The 18,417-nt window shown below is 44.5% G+C and overlaps 1 long non-coding RNA gene across 1 annotated transcript in view; it reads left to right on the top strand.

Annotated features, from left to right (window-relative positions):
• Positions 1 to 445: 445 nt before the first annotated feature.
• Positions 446 to 18,417, top strand: part of LOC140708757 (uncharacterized) — a 29,146-nt gene continuing 11,174 nt past the window's right edge. Inside the window, exon 1 of the long non-coding RNA XR_012088969.1 lies at positions 446 to 681. This is a non-coding gene — a long non-coding RNA (uncharacterized lncRNA). The remainder of the gene's footprint in view (positions 682 to 18,417) is intronic.

Genomic DNA, 18,417 nt, shown 5'->3' with positions numbered 1-18,417 from the left:
GGGAGACCAAGGTGCGTGGATCATGAATGAGGTCAAGAGTTTGAGACCAGTCTGGCCAACATAGTGAAACCCCGTCTCTACTAAAAATAGAAAAATTAGCCGAGCATGGTGGTGTGCTCCTGTAATCCCAGCTACTCAGGAGTCCTTATTTTATAAATGGAGAAACTGAAGCATAAAATCACATAGCTCACTTGTTATCACACAACAAGTTAATGGTGGAAACACAGGCTTCCTTCCAGGACACTGCTACTTCCTCTGTCCTGTTGCTTAAAAACTGCACTTCTGCCAGGCACAGTGGTGCATGCCTGTAGCCCAAGCTACTCAGGAGGCTGAGGTGGAAGGATCATTGGAGCCAAGGATTATTAATAGAATCTAGCCTTGACAACATAGTGAGACCCTGTCTGTAAAACAAAATGAAGGTCTTTAGCAGTTAGCCTATTTCACAGCATACATTTCTGATCTCCATGCATAACTAATTCAGGAAATAGATAATACTGTTATTTAAAATTTGTTTCTTATATGCTAATATTTTTCACTCCCTGCTAATATCTTTCACTTGTCTTCTACTCTTAGCCCCCACTCACTGGGGAGAATAGAAAGAAAACAACTGACAACATCCTCAGATGTAAACTCAATTTGCCTCCCTACCTCACACAAGAAGCCAGAGATCTGCTTAAAAAGGTAAGGTTCTTAAATGGTCACCAACACTATAAGATTCAATGACTAGGATTTAACTAGATAGAATTTAATGTATATTTTGAATAATACATATTGAACAAAAAAAGTCTTCAGTTTTTGAAGGCGAAGTACAGATTTATCTAACGACTTTCTTTTCATATTGGTTTTTATAATTCTTTTTTTTTTTTTCTTTTTCTTTTGCGACAGAGTCTCACTCTGTCACCCAGGCTGGAGTGCAGTGGCGCGATCTTGGCTCACTGCAACCTCAGCCCCCCAGGTTCAAGCGATTCTCCTGCCTCAGCCTCTCAAGTAGCTGGGATTACAGGCGCCCGCCAGCATGCCTGGCTAATTTTTGTATTTTTAATAGAGACAGGGTTCCACCATATTGGTCAGACTGGTCTGGAATTCCTGACCACAGGTGATCCACCTGCCTTGGCCTCCCAAAGTGCTGGGATTACAGACCCTTAAACAACTATTCAGTAGTAATTAGTAAACTATATTTTCTTTTCTTTCTGAGACAGAGTCTTGCCCTGTCATCCAGGCTGGAGTGCAATGGCATGATCTTGGCTCACTGCAACCTCCGCCTCCCAGGTTCCAGTGATTGTCCTGCCTCAGTCTCCCTAGTAACTGGGATTACAGGTGTGCACCACCATGCCGGGCTAATTTTTGTATTTTTAGTAGAGAAGGGGTTTCACCATGTTGGCCAGGCTGGTCTCGAACTCCCAACCTCAGGTGAACCAACTGCCTCAGCCTCCCAAAGTGCTGGGATTACAGGCATGAGCCACCGTGCCCGGCCAATAAACTATATTTTCTCAAGACAAACTAGACAAGCAAAGTCTAAAAAGGAAAAAAATCAGTTTGACTAAGGTTCTTTATCCAGGTTTTTTTTTCCTCTTTCAAGCTGCTTCTCGTCTGGGAGCTGGGCCTGGGGACTCTGGAGAAGTTCAAGTAGGGATTGACATGTTTGGTGTTTTGTGGGGAAGATAGTGCTAGTTTTATGTATTTCTCAGGGTTATATGTAGTTGCTTATAAGTTTAGCTTATTTTGTGACTTGTAACTTCAAAAAGGTGATTAATTTCTCAATCCAGCAAAGTCTATTCCCCTCAACTTTTCGTTCCGCTTTTTTTCCCCTAGGCTCATCCATTCTTTAGACACATTAACTGGGAAGAACTTCTGGCTGGAAAGGTGGAGCCCCCGCTTTAAACCTCTGTTGGTAAGTATACATGAAAGCATATAATTGGGTGCAGGGGCTCATACCTGTAATCCCAAAACTTTAAAGGGCCCAGGTGGGAGGATTGTTTGACGCCAGGAGTTCAAGACCAGCATGGGCAACATAACAAGACTCCATCTCTACAAAACATTTAAAAGTTAGCTGGGCCGGGCACGGTGGCTCACGCCTGTAATCCCAGCACTTTGGGAGGCCGAGGCGGGCGGATCACGAGGTCAGGAGATCAAGACAATCCTGGCAAACACTGTGAAACCCAGTCTCTATTAAAAATACAAAAAATTAGCCGGGCGTGGTGGCAGGCGCCTATAGTCCCAGCTACTCGGGAGACTGAGGCAGGAGAATGGCATGAACCGGCGAGGCGGAGCTTGCAGTAAGCGGAGATCGGGCCACTGCACTCCAGCCTGGGCGACAGAGCGAGACTCCGTCTCAAAAAAAAAAAAAGTTAGCTGGGTGTGGTGGCATGTGCCTGTGAGTCCCAGCTACTTGAGAGGCTGAGGCAGGAGGATCGCTTGAGACTTTTTTAGAATAAGAAAAATCGCGGCCGGGCGAGGTGGCTCACGCCTGTAATCCCGGCACTTTGGGAGGCCGAGGCGGGCAGATCACAAGGTCAGGAGATCGAGACCATTCTGGCTAACATGGTGAAACCCCGAATCTACTAAAAATACAAAAAATTAGCCGAGTTTGGTGGCGGGCACCTGTAGTCCCAGCTACTCGGGAGACTGAGGCAGGAGAATGGCGTGAACCCGGGAGGCGGAGCTTGTAGTGAGCTGAGATCAGGCCACTGCACTCCAGCCTGGGCGACAGAGGGAAACTCCGTCTCAAAAAAAAAAAAAAAAAAAAAGAAAAAAAAGAAAAAAAAGGAAAAATCTCAGAGCAGACAGAAACATTATTTTCATTAGCAGCTCAGAGATCTCTGGTTTATCCTCTCTTCAGCATCTTTTCTTTTATTTTTTATTTATTTTATTTTATTTTGAGAAGGGGTCTCACTCTGTCACCCAGGAACCCAGCATGGAGTGCAGTAGCACGATCACAGTTCAACGCAGCCTTGACCTCCCCAGAATCAGGTGATTCTCTCACCTTAGCTTCCGGAATAGCTGCAACTACAGACACCTGTCACCATGCCTGGCTAATTTTTTGCAGAAACAGGGTTTCACCATGTCACCCAACTCCTGGACTGAAGTGATCCACCCACCTCAGCCTCTCAAAGTGCTGGGATTACAGGTGTGAGCTTCTGCACCCAGCCAAGCATCTTTTATTTTTGTACTGTTTTTTAAAGAACTAAAGCCAGTGGCAGTTGACTGTACGAGCTATTTTTAAGTCAGTTTCCTAAGACAATTAAGTATTTCAGGTAGTTGGGACTTTTCTTTTTTTGGTTTATTTTATTTTGCTTAATTTAACCATTTTAAATATGATTTTCTGGTAATTCTTTCTTCAAACTATAGAATATATGTGAATTCGTTTGCTAGGCTTGCTGCAACAAAGTACCACAAACTGGGTGGCTGAGACAACAGAAATTTATTATCTCATAGATCTGGAGACTAGAAATTCTACATCATGTTGTCAGAGTTGGTTTCTTTGACGACTGTGAGGAACTGTATGTTCCTTGCCTCTCCCCTGGCTTCTGGTGGTTTGCTGGTAATCTTTTTCAATCTTTGGCTTGTAGGTGCATCTCCCGGATCTCTGTCTTCATGTTCACATGGTGTTCTACCTGTGTGCATATCTGTGGCCAAATTTTCCCTTTTTGTAAGGATACCAGGCATACTGGATTAGGGTTTCTTTCTACTCCAGTAGAACCTCATCTTCACTAATTCCGTCTGCAATAACCCTTTCCAAATAAGGTCACATTCTGAGGAGCTAGAGGTTAGAATTTCAACATAGGAAATTTTTTGGGGGGTGGGTAAGGCACACGCTTCAACCCATAGCAATATGTTTATGAGTAAATGAGTTAGTGTGTTATTGTCTTTCTCCCACCTCAGAATCTGAGAAAATACAGTTTCTTTTTCCATTCCTTGGGATGTAGGTGGAGAAGGAGGAGGATGATGATGGTGATTATTTTTTGGTCATGGAGCATAATGTGACCCACTTTAAAAAGCAACAGACTATTGTAAGGAGGATAACTGTCATACACCTACCGCCCAGCTTAAAAAATGATTAGGTCATCTTGTTTAAACATAACTGCCGTCCCAGCATCACACCTCAGAAGTTGACAGTTTGCCCAGGTATTTTTTTTTTTCTATTTTTGAGATAGGATATTTCTCTGTTGCCCAGGCTGGAGTGCGGTGGCATGATCATGGCTCATGGCAGCCTCAACCTCCCAGGCTCAAGGGATCCTCCCGCATAGCTGGGACCACCGGGGTGTGTCACCACACCCAGCTAGTTTTTTGAATTTTTCTAGAGATGAGGTTTCTCTGTGTTGCCCCACCTAATTTTGTTGTTGTTGTTCCATTCTTTTTTTTTGTCCTGTTTGTAAGGATTTAATCAAGGTCTGTATATAACTTGGTTACTATGTCTCTTAGGTCTCTTGTCATTTACAGATTCCCCTTGTGATTTACTGATGAAACCGGGTCATTTGTCCTGTAGAATTCTCAAATTTTGATTTTGCTGATATTATCCCCATAGTTTCACTGACCATGTTCATCTGTTCCCTGAATTTCCAAAAACTGATAGTTACATTTAGGTGGTTGATCTGATTCAGATTAAACTCTCAGTATTACATGCTTTGATCAGGAGGCATAATGTGTAGTTGTGTGTGTGTGTGTCTGTGTGTGTGTGATGTTAGTGGTCACTGATCATTGCCTGTGTCAGCATTTCACTACCAGGGTAATTTGGTAATGTCTGGAGACACACTGATTGTCACAGTGTGGGGGAGTGAACGCCATAGGTACCTTCAGGGGTAAGAGTCGGCACAGCACAGCCCCCTACAGCAAAGTATTAATAGGCCTAAAAAGTCAGTAGCACTGAGGTTGAGAAACTCTGGCCTACTTTTATAATTTCATCAGGTGTTTATGAAATGGTCTTATTCTAACTGTTATTTCTTCTTTCTTTGTTAGCTGGAATTCTTTCATAAAGAGAAAGTCTTTGATTAGTTAGTTACTCAAGGTGTACTTCATACAGGAAAGGCAGGATGTATGTTTGATTCTTTCCTAGTTTTCAAAATAATGAATTAGTTCCCTAGCATCTCCCAAAATTGACCAATGAACTTTGTGTGTGTGATTTTTTCTTTTTTAGTACATTATAAACTTACACGTTTCAACATATTTGTGTTTCATTTCATTGCAGTTGTTTTTACTTTATTTTTATTTATTCATTTATTGTTTTGAGGCAGGGTCTTACTCTGTCACCCAAGCTGTAGTGCAGTGGTATAATCTCTGCCCGCTGCAGCCTTGACTTCCCGGCCTCCAGCAATCCTCCCACCTCAGCCTCTTGAGTAGCGGGGACCACAGGTACACCACCATGCCCAGCTAATTTTTGTGTTTCTGGTAGAGACGGTGTTTTGGCATGTTCACCAGGCTGGTCTTCAACTCCTGAGCTCAAGAGCAGTCCACCTGCCTCTGCCTCCCAAAGTGCTGGGATGATGGGCGTGAGCCCCCGCACCTGGCAGTTGTCTTTATTGATGCTCAGTTTTTCCCTTTGTTGAATGCTGGCTGCAGTGAACGCTGGGTGCGTCTTCATGTTGGTTTCTGAGTTTTTTGACATGAGCACATGGGCTGGTGTTGTACCAGAGAGCAAAATAAGGAAACTGGTGTTCTATGCTTATCTTGTGCGTTTCCCCACACCTGGAATCAGCCGTTCCTCCAGGTAGTGCAGGTTCACAGTCTGGGCTCTGAGAGAATTATAAGGTCAGTGTGGTCACCTTTTAGTATGAAGTCAGATGTTCTAAATTATTATATACTTCCTACATTTGGACCAAGAGTCTAACCACATATTTTGGGAAAGAGAGAAGGAATTAAATAAATCAATCTCATGGTTAGCACTGAAGTGATAACTACACTTTCACAGGGAAATACAACTTATAACCCATGCAGAATAGAGAATTATTTTTGCTCCTTTAGATTTCTAAAGGAATGAAATAATCTGTGGGAAGAAACTTTAACTGGAGCATCTTACCAGTTAAACACATGAATTAAAAAATTTGTGTTTTAACTCTGCTTCAGTAGTTTTTCAGGTTTATTACAAACATGCAGTAGCCAACTGAACTAATTATCTCTACACAGGGATTTAGCCAGTGGACTAGGCACACTGAAGCTTTGTGAGAGGGGAAATTGGTATTGACATTTTTTCCAGCTTGTTTTGAGTTCCATATATTCACTTCTTTTTTTAATTGAGACAGACTCTCACACTGTCGCCTGGGCTGGTGTGCAGTGGCACAATCTGTGCTTGCTGCAACCTCTGTCTCTCAGGTTCAGGCAATTCTCCTGCCTCAGCCTGCCGAGTAGCTAGAATTACAGGCGCCCACCACCATTTTGTATTTTTAGTAGAGCTGGGGTTTCGCTATATAGGCCGGGCTGGTCTCGAACTCCTGACCTTGTGATCTGCCCGCCTCAGCCTCCCAGAGTGCTGGGATTACAGGCATGAGCCACCATGTCCAGTTGATATATTCACATTTTTAATAGGAAGAACTGTATACTAAAATCTATTCGAGTGCATGTTTAAGATTTGAAGATGTAATTTGACTCAGTACTTTCCACCTGCATTGTTTTCTTCATTCTGTGCCTGCTAAGACTAGTCTAATACTTCATTGTAGTTAACCCCTGTGAAAAGAGCTCCCAGAGCTTACGGTGCATTTGATTGATGTCATATGGACTATTTATTATTTTCTAAATTATTTTGTTTGTATAAAGCAATCTGAAGAGGATGTAAGTCAGTTTGATTCTGAGTCTACACATCAGACACCTGTCGACAGCCCAGATGATTCAACTCTCTGTGAAAGTGCCAATCAGGTCTTTCTGGTAAGTGAAAGAATTCCCATGTAGTCATGGGAAATTTTAAGTATGAGGATGGGCTCTTGGATAAGAAAATTCAGTTTGCGGCCGGGCACGGTGGCTCAAGCCTGTAATCCCAGCACTTTGGGATCACGAGGTTAGGAGATCGAGACCATCCTGGCTAACACGGTGAAACCCCGCCTCTACTAAAAAAAAATACAAAAAACTAACCGGGCGAGGTGGTGGGCGCCTGTAGTCCCAGCTACTCAGGAGGCTGAGGCAGGAGAATGGCGTAAACGTGGGAGGCGGAGCTTGCAGTGAGCTAAGATCCGACCACTGCACTCCAGCCTGGGCGACAGATCGAGACTCCGTCTCAAAAAAAAAAAAAAAAGAAAATTCAGTTTGCTTGCTTTGCAGTTCATGTAGGTAACCTGGCCCACTATTTTTTTTTTTTTTTAATAAGCCATGCTTTTGTAACTCATTGATACCTACAGAATTGATTTTCATAAGGCAACATTTTATTTTAGCAATTAGAGTGGAAGGTACAATTTTTGTAGAGTATGATTCCCTTTTTAGGTTGGGCCACAGACTTAAAATGGTGTTTGGCTTAGCGTCTCAACCAAAAATTAGTTATAGCAGTGGGGGAGAAAAACCTCACTAACTGCATGTGTTTTATTCCCGAAACGGCTATAGATTTTTGGTACTTCTTTTTTTTGAGACAGGGTCTCACCTTGTAGCCCAGGCTGGGTGTAGGGTGTAGTGGTGTGATCACAGTTCTCTGCAGCCTTGACCTCCCAGGCTCAAGTGACCCACCCATTTCAGCCTCGTGAGTACCTGGACTACAGGTGTGTGCCACATCCAGCTAAGTTTTTATTATTTTGTAGAGACAGAGTCTCACTATTTTACTCCTGGACTCAAGCTATCTTCCCGCCTCGGCTTCCCCAAGTGCCAAAATTATAGGGATGAGCCATCATTCCTGGCCGTAGTTTTGGTACTCTTAACATAAGTAGGGGATTTTTTTTTTTTTTTTTTTGATACAGAGTCTCGCTGTGTCACCAGGCTGGAGTGCAGTGGCATGATCTTAGCCCACTGCAACCTCTACCTCCTGGGTTCAAGTGATTCTTCTGCCTCAGCCTCCTGAGTAGCTGGGACTACAGACACGTGCCACCACGCCTAGTTAATTTTTGTATTTTTCGTAGAGGCGGGGGTTTCACCGTGTTGGCCAGGATGGTCTCGATATCTTGACCTCGTGATCCTCCCACCTTGGCCTCCCAAAGTGCTGGCATTACAGTCATAAGCCACCACACCCAGCCTATAGATTATTGTCTTTTAAGACTCTAGGTTTGGGGCAATTGGTTTCATTACAAGATTAACTGATACCCTAACTGACCAAGTATATGGGGCAGGTAAGAGGAATAGTCTAAGACAAACCTTCATTTTTCAGCATGGATAGATGGATAAATCAACATTGGGAAGCTATATTAGAATAAGTAACTTGATGGCATTACCAGAGGAATAGGGAATTTTTTTGAAAGACCAAGTTTAGACAGATATCAATAATTTGGGCTTGGAAATACTGAGTCTTAGGAGTTCCTGGGAAACATACAGGTGAAGATATCCAGTTGGCAATTTGATATAAGGATCTGGAGATAGAAGATTTGATGTAAAAGCTGTGGCTTTGAATAACATTGCTCATTTATGCGTTTTCAGAACCTTTTTTTGTAGATTCTTTGTAGACAGTGTTGTCTACAAATAGAAACAGCTTCTTCCTTTCTGATGCCTATGCCTTTTATTTCTTGCTTGATTGTATTAACTGTAACTGCCAATATGATGTTATTAATAAATTAAATGGGAATGGTGGCAGTAGACATCTGTGCCGTGTTCCTGATTTTAAGGGGAATACATTCAACCATTTACCATTAAGTATGTCAGCTCATTTGTTTGTTTCCTTTTTTTTTTCTTTTGTGAGATGGAGTCTGACTCTTGTCGTCCAGGCTGGAGTGCAGTGGTGCCATCTCAGCTCAATGCAACCTTTGCAACCTTCGTCCCCAGGGTTCTAGCAATTCTCCTGCCTCAGCCTCCCGAGTAGCTGGGAATACAGGCAGCTGCCACCACGCCCTGCTAATTTTTTTGTATTTTTAGTAGAGACGGGTTTCTGCATGTTGGCCAGGCTGGTCTCGAACTCCTGACCCCAGGTGATCCACCCGCCTTGGCCTCCCAAAGTGCTGGGATTACAGGCATGAGCCATTGTACCTGGGCTGTTTGTTTCCTTTTTTTTTAATTTTTTGAGATGGAGTCTCACTCTCTCATCCAGGCTAGAGTGCATTGGTGTGATCTTGGCTCACTGCAATTTCCACATCCCAGTTTCAAGCGATTCTCCTGCCTCAACCTCCCCAGTAGCTGGGATTACAGGTGTCTGCAAGCACACCTGGCTAATTTTGTATTTTTAGTAGAGATGGGGTTTCGCCCTGTTGGCCAGGTTGGCTGGTCTCGAACTCCTGAACTTGTGATCTGCCTGCTTTGGCCTCCCAAAGTGCTGGAATTACAGGCATGAGCCCCGCGCCCAGCCACACCTGAGTTTTTAAAAAGACCCGGGTGTTTATCCGGGATGTGAGCCCGTTTCCTTTTACTGTTTTTAACGTGACTGCTAAAAATTTTAAACTACACATATGGCTCACGTTATATTTCCACTGGACCTCACTGCTCTGAACTAACAGATGAGGACCATAACACTGGCTTTAAAAATTATGTAATATGGCCTGGCACAAGCCTATAAACCCAGAAATTTAGGGGAACTTGGCTGGGCACTGTGGCTCATGCCTGTAATCCCAGTACTTTGGAAGGCCGAGGCAGGCGGATCACTTGAGGTCAGGAGTTTGAAACCAGCCTGGCCAACATAGGGAAACCCCGTCTCTACTAAAAATGCAAAACAATTAGCCGGACCTGGTGGTGGACGCCTGTAATCCCAGCTACTTGGGAGGCTGAGGCAGGAGAATCGCCTGAACCTGGGAGGTGGAGATTGCAGGGATCCGAGATCGCGCCACTGCACTCCAGCCTGGGCAACAGAGCAAGACACTCCATCTCAAAATATAGATAGATAGATAGATAGATAGATAGATAGATAGATAGATAGATAGATAGATACATAGATAGATAGATAGATACATAGATAGATACATAGATAGATAGATAAAAAGGGGAACTTGGAATGGGAGCCATGCGGGAGTAGTGCTGGGTATGAGGCCTGTGTATCTTGTTCCAGGGCTGTCTTGAGTCATGGTCCACCCACATGGGCTGCTGTCATCTCATCAATGGCCAGGTTGTAGATTAACTGCCTTGAGGTAATCTCTGGAACTTAGCAGTTGGGTCTTCATGTCTCATGTGTTCCAAAATTAGCCCCATGAATTTCTAAATAAGTGCATAATTATCTAAGCGAGCACTGTGCACAAGAATGTCTATCTGGTGGGAAGGGAAACAAAGAGCTTTATTTATTTATTTATTTATTTATTTATTTATTTATTTATTTTCGAGACAGAGTCTCACTCTGTTGCCCAGGCTGGATTGCGACAGCATGAGCTCTGCTAATTTTTGTATATTTAGTAGAGATGGGGTTTCACCATGTTGGCCAGGCTGGTCTCAAACTCCTGACCTCAAATGATCCACCTGCCTCAGCCTCCCAAAGTTCTGGGATTACAGCCACCATGCCCCACCTAATATATCTTGAGTTGATTTTTGTATATGGTGTAAGGAAGCGTTCCAGTTTCAGTTTTCTTTACATGGCTAGCCAGTTCTCCCAGCACCACTTATTAAATAGAGAATACTCTCCTCATTGCTTGTTTCAGTCAGGTTTGTCAAAAATCAGATAGTTGGCTGGGCATGGTGGTTTATGCCTGTAATCCCAGCACTTTGGGAGGCTGAAGGGGGTGGATCACGAGTTCAGGAGATCGAGACCATCCTGGCTAACACGGTGAAACCCCATCTCCTGGGTTCAAATGATTCTCCTGCCTCAGCCTCCTGAGTAGCTGGAACTACAGGTGCCCACCACCATACCCAGCTAATTTTTGTATTTGTAGTAGAGACGGGGTTTCGCCATGTTGGCCAGGCTGGTCTTGGACTTCTGACATCAGGTGGTCTGTCACCTCGGCCTCCCAGTGTGCTGGGATTACATATGTGAGCCACCGCGCCTGGCCCAGGGCAGCTCTGAAGGACTCTCCAACCTATAGACGGTGCCATAGACTCAGTGGAAGCCTCTCCTCCAACTGCTTATAGTTTAACGTCTCCCCTTCATGAGCTTGCCTTCCTCACTTCTCATAGGTGTTGTTCTTTAGACAGAAGTTGCCAGATTTGACAAATATAAACACCAAACGCCCAGTGAAATTTGAATTTCAGATAAGTAAGAATAACTTTTAATATAAACATGTCCCACATATTGCGCTCTTCGTTTATCTGAAGTGCAAACTTAACGGGGCATGCTATAGTTTATCTGGCAACCCTATTCCTAAAGCACTCCCAAAGACATTTCCTACATGACTCAGAGTAAATCTCAGTCTCAGAGTCAGTTTCCCAGGGAACCTAATTTATGACAGTTGGTATCAGGAGTTCTCATGAGAAGCAGATGATGGGATTATGGAGCTGTTTCACACAACAGCTGACTTACAATAAACACCTGATCAAACCCGTGGCAAGAGGTTGTGGTGTGATTATTAAAACCTCCAGCCAGGTGCAGTAGCCCATGCCTGTAATCCCAGCACTTTAGGCGGGCAAGGCAGATGGATTGCTTGTGCTCAGGAGTTCAAGACCAGCCTGGGCAACATAGCAAAACCACATCTCTACCAAAAAAAAAAAAAAAAACTTGCCAGGCACAGTGGCTCATGCCCAGCATGATTATTAAAACCTCCAGCCAGGTGCAGTAGCCCATGTCTGTAATCCCAGCACTTTGGAAGGTCGAGGCGGGTGGATCACAAGGTTGGGAGTTCGAGAGCAGACTGACCAACATAGTGAAACCCCGTCTCTACTAAAACTATAAAAATTAGCCAGGTATGGTGGCACATACCTGTAATCTCAGGAGGCTGAGGCAGGAGAATCACTTGAATCCAGCGGGTGGAGGTTGCAGTGAGCCAAGATAACACCCCTTCACTCCAGCCTGGGCAAAAGAACAAGATTTCATCTCAAAAAAAAAAAAAAAAGAAAGAAAAGAAAAGAAAAAAAAAAAGGAATGCGTTGGCCAGATTAATGGCTAATAATAGCTACACAGCTGAAGCCATGTTAATCTGCTCTAACAAAAATACCATCGGTTGAAACCGGAAGGTGGAGGTTGCAGTGAGCCAAGATCGCACCACTGCACTCCAATCTGGGCAACAAGAGCAAAACTCTGTCTCAAAAAAAAAAAAAAAAAAAAAATTAGCCAGACATGGTGCCACACACCTGTAGTCCCAGCTACTCGGGAGGCTGAGGTGGATCACTTGAGCTTGGGAAGCAGAGGTTGCAGTGAGCCGAGATGATGCCACTGTACTCCAGCCTGGACAACAGAGCAAGACTGTCTCAGAGAAACAAGAAAACCAAACCAAACCAAAACAACAACAACAACAACAAACCTCCCAGCAGCAGGGAACTGGAATGGGAAACTGATGGCAGAGAATAGACTGGAGAGGAATTTGAGAGTTTCAAGGGCAACAGTAATTATATTAATATAAAGACTTGAGAATTGGATGGTTGTTTCTTCTGGCTCTTGCTGCATTGGAGGAAGACATGAAAGGCTGAGGGTGATTAATCGCCTGTAAGCTGAAGTGTGAAAACCAGAGGCCCTCCTTGGCAGCATGTAAAGAGACTCATCACCTGCAACGGGAGAGCAGAAAAGGCTGAGGAACAGGACCAGGCCTTCATTATAAGAGCAGCATAGTTCCAAAGAAGGCTGTGTTCTCTATCACGTTCAGGTCCAGTATACGCCAAAGGAGCTGCAGGACCTAGATCACAGATTCCAGCAGAAGCCAGGAAAGTACATCTGGCACTGTATCTTGAGGGTGGTGGATCAAGGAGCACTGAATAGATTTGGATAACAGAGTTTATCAATGTGGGACCAATAGCCCGTGATACAAAATTTAACAACTATTGAAGATCCCAGGAGATGGTGCTATTAAGCTGCCCGGTTGCCTCTCAAAGTTTGGGAAAAGCAACGGTCCATTGTAAGTGAGATAGAAATGCTAGAACTATCATGGACTATGGTGGAGGAAGGGATCAAAAGACTGAGTGCGGTGGGTACATTAGAGTGGATATTCTGCATAATGCCAGCCTACCATGGCATGGGAGGGTCTAGAGGGCACTCTGTTTACAAAGCAATAAGGAAAGCACTGACTGAGGGGCACTGGCATTGTTGGGAAACTCGCTGAGGCTGTTACATATGGGTCAGTGTTCATGGTAGCAAATGCTGCCACAGAACGGGCAGGATCCTGTCAGGGACTAGCATTTAACCCTCAGATGCAAGCTGGGCACACTTAGCACAATGAGTGACACCAGGGAGGATCAGATTCAAGGAGAGCTATGGAGAAAATTAATAAGAATATGAATTTTTGACTGGGCATGGTGGCTCACGCCTGTAATCCCAGCACTCTGGGAGACCAAAGTGGGCAGATCATGAGGTCAGGAGATCGAGACCATCCAGGCCAACATGGTGAAACCCTGTCTCTACTAAAAATACAGAAATTAGCTGGGTGTGGTGGCGCATGCCTGTAATCCAGCTACTCAAGAGGCTACGGTAAGAGAATCACTTGAACCTGGGAGGCAAAGGCTGCAGTGAGTCGAGATTGCATCACTGCACTCCATCCTGGCAACAGTGAGAATCCATCTCAAAAAAAATAATAAATTAATTAATTTTTAGCATTTAACAAAAATGCCATTTCAAATCAGTGGGGAAAAGATGTACTATTCAATAAAAGAAAAAATCCAGTGATGGAATCAGGTGATGGTGGAGCAATTGGAATGCCATCAGGATGTAAACTGGAGCCATGGTTCATATCACACTCCCAAATCACTCCAATGAATCAAACAGAAAAAGTGAAACAATAAAAGTGCCAGACGGAAACAAAAAAGAACATTATGTTCCCAGAGTAAGATCGATGGAGCAGCCAAAAAGCCAATTGTTCAATCTGCACAACCAGAAGAAATCAAAGATGGGTGATTAGGAGTTTGAGGGTAGTCATCCCAATAACCCAGAACCCAGAACCTGACTGAAGCAGAGAGTAGGTTTCCAGGAAGAAGTGCCACAGCAAATGTATATGATCGTGATTCCCCCAATCCTTCTCCAAAGAAACCAATGGCCATCTCCTCAGGAAAGGGTAATTCCCAGCCTTTTTGAGAGCTATTGGATATAAGGCCTGAGTTCACACTGATGCCTGGAGACCCAAAGCTTCATTGTGGTCTCCCTGTTAAAGTGGGAGCATATTTGGGCTAGGTAATAAATGGAGCCTTTGACCCAGGTCTGGTTCACAGGGGGTCCAAAGACCCACCTGATTTTCTGTCTCCAGATGTATAATGCCAATGTAATATGACATGGAAATACGTGGGCGTTGGAAGAACCGCCTCTGCTCCCCATCATTGCTGTCAGGGACTAGGATTTTGCCCTCCTTAAAAGCCATTAGTCTGTTATCGTTTCATGTTTGCTGTTGAATACAAGACTTTTGCGTCAGAGAGAAAGGACTTTATCAGACCACAGCAAGCAGTATCAGTGTCATGTCTGTATCTGTTCACCTTGCCCCCAGTTCCCACAGAGGCGATGCAGAGGATCCAGATTGATGCGTATACATAAAGTGGGTTGTGTTACAGGGGAAAAATCACTGAGTTTAGGGAATCCACCATTTTTTTTTCCTTCAACTTTTGTTTTAAGTTCCAGGGTACATGTGCAGGATGTGCAGGTTTGTTACAAAGGGAAACGCGTGCCATGGTTGTTTGCTGCCCAGATCTACCTGTCACCTAGGTATGAAGCCCAGCATCCATTAGTTGTTTTTCCTGATCCTCTCCCTCCCCAAAACCTCTCCAACAAGCCCCAGTGTGTGTGGTTCCCCACCATGTTTCCTGTGTTCTCATTATTCAACTTCCACTTAGGAATGAGAGCGTGCTATGTTTGGTTTTATGTTCCTGTGTTAGTTTTCTGAGGACAACAGTTTCCAGCTCCATCCATGTCCCTGCAAAGGACATGATTGCATTCCTTTTTATGGGAATCCACTGTTTCTTTTTCTTTCCCCTCCCTCCTTCACTTCCTTCTCTCTCTCTCTCTCTCTCTCTCTCTCTCTCTCTCTCTCTCTCTCTCTCTCTCTCTCTCTCTTTCTTTCTTTTCTTTCTTTCTTTTGAGACAGAGTCTCACTCTGTCACCCGGGCTGGAGTGCAGTGGCTCAATCTCAGCTCACTGCAACCTCTGCCTCCCAGGTTCAAGCGATTCTCCTGCCTCAGCCTCCTGAGTAGCTGGGATTACAGACACCCACCACCACACCCAGCTAATTTTTGTATTTTCGGTAGAGACGGGGTTTCACCATGTTGGTCAGGCTGGTCTCAAACTGCTAAACTCATGATCTGCCTGCCTCGGCCTCCCAAAGCACTGAGATTACAGGCATGAGCCACCGTGCCTGGCCGGCAATCCACTATTTTTATAAGCAGTATGCAAGTCTACTCTTTGTCCTGGAAGGAGATGTTAGCTCATCTCTCAAGGTTCATTGCTGTGTGTACAACCCTGAGAAATCTCCTAAGTAGAGAGAGGCAAGGTCTTGTCTTCCCAGCATATTAGTAAGAATGTGCCGGGATACTCAGAATCCAGGGTAGATGGCTTCTCCCAATAATTTCTTCTTTAGACTGTAAAATTGGGGCCATCATAGTGGAGAAGGCCAAGTAGAAACCTCTGAAACTACTCCCTCCTCCTCTATCCAAGACAGTAAATAAAAGACAGTATTACACTCCAGGGAACACAGCAGAGATTAAAGCCACCTTTGAAGACTTCACGAATGCAGGAGTAATGTTTTCCCCACTTAATTCTGACCTTAACCAGAACGCAATGGTCCATTGTAAGTGAAGTAGAAATGGTTGAAATGCAGGAACTTCAGTTCCTGAAGGATGTGGCAAACTCATCCTAGGAATAGCCCCAGTTGTGCTTGCTGGGTTACAAATGGTATTTTCATTAGAGCAGATTAACATGGCTTTAGGTGTGTGCCATTGTTAGCCATTAATCTGGCCAATGCATTTTTTTTTTTTTTTTTTTTGAGATGGAGTCTTGCTCTTTTGCCCAGACTGGAGTGAAGGGGGTGTGATCTTGGCTCACTACAACCTCTACCCTGCAGGTTCAAGTGATTCTCCTGCCTCAGCCTCCTGAGTAGGTGGGATTATAGGTGCCTGCTACCATGCCTCATCAATTTTTGTATTTTTACTAGAGACAGGGTGTTGCAGGAAGTCAGAGACCCCGAACAGAGGGACCTGCTGAAGCCGTGACAGTAGGACATTCATTGTGATGATCTCATGGACATTTATCACTTTCCCAATCAATACTCTTATAACGTCCTGTGCCTGTCTTTAATCTCTTAATCCCATCATCTTCATAAGCTGAGGATGTATGTCACTTCAGGACCCTGTGATGATTGTGTTAACTGCACAAATTGTTCATAAAGCATGTGTGTTTGAACAATATGAAATCTGGGCCCCTTGCAAAAAGAACAGGGAACAAGGGAGATAACCATTAGGTCTGATTGCCTGGGAGCCAGACGGAACAGAGCCATGTTTCTGTTATTACTGATAACGGGTAAGAGAAATATTGCTGAATTATTTTCCCAGTAAGGAATATTAATAATTAGCAGCCCTGGGAAAAGAATGCATTCCCAAGGCGGGTCTCTAAAATGGCCACCCTAGGAGTGTCTGCCTTATGCAGCTGTAGACAGGGATGAAACACGCCCTAGTCTCCTGCAGCGCCCCCAGGCTTGCTAGGATTAGGAAATTCCAGCCTGGCGAATTCTATTCAGACCGGTTCTCTGCTCTTGAACCCTGTTAAGATGTTTATCAATGACAATGCGTGCACAGCAGGATATGGAAGTTCATTAATGATTCTAGTTTCGCCTTGACCTTGTGATCTCGCCCTGACCTTCTGCCTTGTGATCTTCTGTTGCCCTTGAAGCGTGTGATCTCTGTGACCCACACCCTATTCGTACACTCCCTCCTCTTTGAAAATTGCTAATAAAAACTTGATGGTTTTACAGTTCAGGGGGCAACACAGAACCTGCCAACATGTGATGTCTCCCCTGGACAGCCAGCTTTAAAATTTCTCTCTTTTGTACTCTTTCCCTTTATTTCTCAGACCAGCTGGCACTTAGGGAAAATAGAAAGGAACTTACATTGAAATATTGGAGGCTGGATTCCCCTGATAATGGGGTTTTGTCATGTTGGCCAGGTTGGTCTTGAACTCCTGACCTCAGGCAATCGACCCACCTCAGCCTCCCAAATTGCTAGGATTATAGGCATGAGCCACCGCACCTGGCTGCATTCTTATCCATTCCTAACTGGAAGAAGTTTACATTCATGTGGGATGCACAACAGTACAGATTTACAGTCCTGCCCTGGGGTTGTGTTAACTCTCTTGCATTCTGTAGAAATACATTCTGAAAGGACCTTGACCATCTGAACACCCTGGAATATGACACTGGCCCACTATATCAATGACATGATGTTATTTGGACCAGATGAGCAAGAAATACAAATACTTGTTGGAGGCCTGGGTAAGACATGTGTTCCAGAGGGTTCTACAAAGATCCAGGGGCCTGCCACACTAGTGAAGTTTTAGTGGCTTCAGGCATAGTGGGGATATCTCCTTCCAAAGGAAAGGTCAAATTATTCCATCTTGCACTTCCCACCACTAAGAAGCAAGCATAATGCCTACCAGGCCTCTTTGGGCTCTGGTGGCAGCATATTCCCCACTTAGGAACACTGCTTTAAACCTGACCAAGTGACAAGGAAATCTACCAGCATTGTGTGAGGCCTAGGACAGGAAAGGGCTACATAGTGGTTTCAGGTTACAGTAGAAGCAGTCCTGCTTCTTGGGCCATGCAACCCATTCTATCATATGGTTTTAGAGGCGAGATCAGCCTGGCCAACATAGCGAAACCTCGTCTGTACTGAAAATACAAAAATTAGCCGGGTGTAGTGGCACACACTTTAATCTTAGCTACTTGGGAGGCTGAGACAGAATGGTTTGAACCCTGGAGGCGGAGGTTGCGGTGAGCTGAGATGGTGCCACTGCACTCCAGCCTGGGTGACAGAGCAAGACTCTGTCTCCAAAAAAAAAAAAAGAAAAAGAAAATGCATTGACCAGGCACAGTGGCTCACACCTGTAATCCCAGCACTTTGGGAGGCTGAGGCAGGTGGATCACAAGGTCAGGAGGTCGAGACCATCCTTGCTAACACAGTGAAACCCCGTCTCTACTAAATATGCAAAAAAAATAAGCCAGATTTTGTGGTGGGCGCCTGTAGTCCCAGCTGCTTGGGAAGCTGAGGCAGGAGAATGCCGTGAACCCAGGAGGCGGAGCTTGCAGTGAGCCAAGATCATGCCACTGCACTCCAGCCTAG

This window comes from Chlorocebus sabaeus, chromosome 16 (genome assembly GCF_047675955.1).
Source record: "Chlorocebus sabaeus isolate Y175 chromosome 16, mChlSab1.0.hap1, whole genome shotgun sequence".
Taxonomy (NCBI): Eukaryota; Metazoa; Chordata; class Mammalia; order Primates; family Cercopithecidae; genus Chlorocebus; species Chlorocebus sabaeus.
The sequence above is the reverse complement of the archived record's forward strand: the minus strand, read 5'-3'. Positions and strand labels throughout refer to the sequence as shown.